Source organism: Palaemon carinicauda, chromosome 26, assembly GCF_036898095.1.
Source record: "Palaemon carinicauda isolate YSFRI2023 chromosome 26, ASM3689809v2, whole genome shotgun sequence".
Taxonomy (NCBI): Eukaryota; Metazoa; Arthropoda; class Malacostraca; order Decapoda; family Palaemonidae; genus Palaemon; species Palaemon carinicauda.
The window spans coordinates 74,161,225-74,166,224 of record NC_090750.1 but is presented as its reverse complement, the minus strand read 5'-3'; the positions used below and the strand labels follow the sequence as shown (position 1 = coordinate 74,166,224).

At 33.4% G+C, this 5,000-nt stretch overlaps 1 protein-coding gene and 1 non-coding gene across 2 annotated transcripts in view; one reads left to right on the top strand and one right to left on the bottom strand.

Annotated features, from left to right (window-relative positions):
* LOC137619590 (protein amalgam-like) overlaps window positions 1–5,000 on the bottom strand; it is a 146,178-nt gene that overhangs the window by 38,767 nt on the left and 102,411 nt on the right. The gene's annotated exons all lie outside the window — the stretch shown is intronic.
* Window positions 3,617–3,735, top strand: LOC137620365 (5S ribosomal RNA). Its single transcript, XR_011040059.1, has one exon. It is a non-coding gene; the product is annotated as a 5S ribosomal RNA (ribosomal RNA).

Genomic DNA, 5,000 nt, shown 5'->3' with positions numbered 1-5,000 from the left:
GCCTTAGAATGTATTTCTGGGCTCCAACCCGTGCCGCCAGTGAAATAGCTCCTTTTACATCATTTCTAAGGTAAAAACTGCGCAATTTTTACCTTAGAAATTATGTAAAAGGAGCTATTTCACTGGGCGGCATGGGTCGGAGCCCAGAAATAGATTTTTCCTACGCCAAAATCCCTTTTATAGCACAGCAAGGACTACAAACAGGCGCTATGGTGATCAATTCATTCAAGCGGAAACAGGGAAGCCAACCTATCACTTCTTCCTTCGCCGCAGCCTATGATCCTCCAGCGTCCTTAATTTCTTCATGGGGCCACAGTCCTCATCGCTTTTATGAAACTCCAATTACCTCCTGCTGTAATTGGTTCTTGGATTCTGTGTCAAATAGGGCGTGAAAGTGGCCGACGAGGAGGAGGATGGCCTGGGGGATTAGTACCCCTCGAGGAGAAAAGAAATGAAGTCTGCGTCTTAATCCTTCCAGTTTGTTGACCCCTCAAGGTGCCATCTTGAGAGAAGAGTTTAATTCGGACTAGCCAGCTTTACCCTTTTGTTCCTTTTATAAGATTTCAGGGATTTCAGTATAAAAGGCATTTATCAAGATTATGAAAAACTGTAAAATCAAATATCACTTTGATTTGTCTCTAAACAATTCCCTCAAATGATAAAGAAATGGCAAATCATTTACCTGCACTTATGAGGTGATTAGTTATATTAATGTTTCACATGTATGGTTCTTACATAATACCTGTAATTTATAAATTGCACGATATCAGAAATAAGACCTGATACTCCTGCAAAATGTAAAGGCGTTTCAAATTGCCATAGTATGTGAAGTACAAAATTTCTTCTTGCTACAACAGCTCTAACATATAATAATAACTATTGTAAAATATTTTATTAAAGACTTCCTTTAAAAAAACAGATAAGTTAAACTACAATAAAAGAAATTGGAATTGGATAGACCCATTTGCTTTTTTAGTGAACGCTTAAAAATTCATGTCCCCGAGTTGACACTACGCAAGGCATCCTTCTATGATAAGCTTTTATGAGAGAGAGAGAGAGAGAGAGAGAGAGAGAGAGAGAGAGAGAGAGAGAGAGAGAGAGAGAGAGAGAGTAAGTTTCTAATAGAAAGACATTTATGAACAATGCAGTCTAAGGAAAAAGCTACCTGTGATAAAAAAAATTACTCTCATTTTCTTATTAAAGAACCAATATATCAGACACGTGTTTAACGAAATACACACACATGTGCATTATACATAATAATAGTGTATTTATATAAATGAGTGAATGCATGTATATACGTATATGCTTGCTTACTAGAATGCATGAAATATCACACGAGGTTGGGCTCAAGATAAAAGAAGGAAATACAGATGATAAGGGAATATGCAATGGAAGATGAAATATCATTGGAAGGAAAAAGGATTAATGAGGTGGAATCATTTAAATATTTAGGAACTAAGATCTCCAATACAGGATCATTAGAATTGGAGTTTAGTGAAAGATTGAAAAAGCAAATCAGACAATGTCTAGGTAAGGTAAATTTGGGAAATCAAATCACCTGAAATTACTTATAAAATTCAGGCTATATGTCAGTTTAGTGAGGTCTGTGTTACTGTATGGACACGAGTCGTGGTATGACAATAAACAATCTCCAACAGATTTAGTAAATTTGAGAACAAGCCCTCCTAAAAAATATTAGTAGCTAAATGGCAGGGCAGGATTACAAATGAAACTATAAGATAGATTACTCGAGCGCCATGGTGAGGGGTAGATGGAGATGGTTTGGGAATGCTCTTCGCACTCCCCAAAGAGAGATTAGTTCACCAAACTTATAACTTGGCTCCACAAGGCACTAGAAGAGTAGGGAGACACGGGCCTAAATGGCTGAGAACTATGAAACGTGAAGTGGAAGATGATGAGTGGAGAAGTATTGAATTAAAAGCTCAAGATAGAGACGACTAGCTAAGTCTAACTAAGGCCCCTTGAGTGAATAGACGTAGGAGGAGATGATGATGATGATGATGTTTATATACAGCATATATACATATGCGCGTATATATATATATATATATATATATATATATATATATATATATATATATATATATATATATATATATATATTATATATATATATATATATATATATATATATTATATATATATATTATATATATATATATATATATATATATCCATATATACATATACTGTATATTAACATAAATATATATATATAAATACAAATATATATATATATATATATATATATATATATATATATATACATATACATAATATATATATTATATATATACATATATATAATATATATATATATATTATATATATATATATTACATATATATACATATATATATAAAATATATCCTTATACATATACTGTATATATATATATATATATATATATATATATATATATATATATATATATATATATATATAATTTTCAAATATTAACACATCAGGTACAGGCTTCTCAGTCTTAATTAGTAAAGAAACCAAACCATGATCAGACGCCTCAACTTGAGTACCAACTTTGCTTGTTATAACACAAAGGCAGTCAGCGTATACCTAGTCCAGGTAATCACCAGACTCTCGAGTAGAGTCACTTATGATTTACTCAGCCTGATTCAGAGGCAAAATCAGAAGTTCTAAAACCATACCCAGCAGTGGGATAAATGCTTAATGACCCATTTATTAATTACCTTGAAACAATTAACGACTATGGTAGCGCTACCGGTTGGGGTAAACACCAAATAAACCTAAAGATTTATCAATATATTTCGGCGTTTGTCACTGAGCATTGTATTCTACGTGAAAATAAATACAATTTAATCCATAAGTCATCCTCTGAAACTTTCCCAACACAAACTGTAGTTGTCTAGATGGCAATACACAAGTAGACTTCAGTGGTTAATTAGATTTAAAAGCATATGCACATTGTGTAGGTAGTTTCATATATCTACCAATTAGTCTATATGAGTGCAGAATATATTAATTGTTATTTGTGCTCGAATTCTCTTCAATTTCCTTAGTTGATTTTCAATTTGTTTTCCACTTGCGGGTATTAATTCTACGAAGAATTACTAGTTTATAATAACAATAATAATAATAATAATAATAATAATAATAATAATAATAATAGTAATAGTAATAATAAAAACAACAGCAACAAAAAAAAAATAACAATAACAACAATAATAATAACAACAACGAAAATAATAATTACAATAACAACAAAAACAATAATAATAATAATAATAATAATAATAATAATAATAATAATATTTATTTCAAGCTTCTAATCCGATTGAAGGTGCAGCGATTAAGTACGGCGATTATAGATTTCGCTCAGTCGTGTCCATGTACGCTTTTTATTGCATGTACTGATGTGTACGCATCTTCTTGCGTACATAAATCAAGATCAAAATCAAACATGGAAATGAAGAAAACAATCCATCACAAAGACAAACTAATCAAAGAGAATTTTAAAGAAAAGATCGTCGTTCTCTGGTCATACAATTTTTGGCATTCATCGATTACCGAAACGGGACGATGTGCTATCGGCTCTTTCAACGCAAGGAAGATTGTTAACGGCCATACCACGTTGAAAACAACGCTTCTCGTCCGATCAGCGAAGTTAAGTAACGTTGGGTCTGGTCAGTACTTGGATGGGTGACCCCCTGGGAACACCAGATGCTGTTGGAATTTTAGCAATCATCACAAACATCTTTTTTTACAATTCAATTTAATCCAATTAAATTCTCTTACGGGCTGCCAACGCAAGAGGCAATTTCCACACACACACACACACACACACACACACACACACACACACACACACACACACACCAGGAGGTTCATCAGAAATTTTTCTTGGAAGCTTTAAATATAAAAATGGACGAACATATAAATGTAGTAAATTTCTAATAACCTCAATATGTCTATGACCTTCTTGTGTTATTCCAATCTATCGGTAATTTAAAATGATTTTATCTATAATTAAAGAGAATAAACATACATTAAACCTCTCTCATTATCGATTTTGCTATACGCGAAACTTTTAAAAAGGAAATCGTTTTGAGCATCGAGAAAGCAGTAAGCGGAGACTGTACTGGAAATGGAATTTATCATAAAAGCAAGATATGCGTGTGAACTAAAAAAAACTCATCCGGAAAATCTTAAATGTTTGTGCTACGTATTACGCAAAACGTTACGGTTAGAAAGAAAGCATTTGATTCTTTAAGAAATTTAAACTTCTAGCTGGGTATTATTTACATATCACCAAGTAATTGTTAAAAGAATGTTTAGAAACCAAGATATATTTATTTTGCGTCGCAAAGACAGCAGTCATCGACACTTGTAGTGATTTGAAGATCGGCATAAATTATCTTCTAGACTTTATGAAATGGACAGAAAATTTATCTACATTATCATTATTGAATTCTGATTAGAGAAAAAACTGCTACTTATGTCGAAACTAAAAAGACATTAGGTATTCTATATTAAAGGTTAAAAGGCCACCCATGAATGGCACAAGCAAGGGACAGTGACATTGCCCTATCAAACGGGATAACGCCTTAGAGACTGACCATATTATTTATAAATGATCAGCGCCCAAGCCCCTCTCCACCCAAGCTAGGACCAAGGAGGGCCACACAATGACTCCTGATGACTCAGCAGATAGACCTATAGGCTTCCCCAAACCCTCCATCCTTAGCTCACAAGGATGGTGATATTGCAACGACCAAAGAAACTAACGAATTTGAGCGGAACTCGAACCCCAGTCTGGCATTCACCAGTCACGGACGTTACCACATCGGCCACCGCAACATTAGTGGTATCATTAACTCTTGCACATACAATAATAAAAAAGGACACATTCAAAGACAGATAATAGATTCTTTTAAAAGGTAGCCTTGATGTCTGGTGACTGGTAAAGTAACTGATAGGGGACATTATATCTGGCGTAT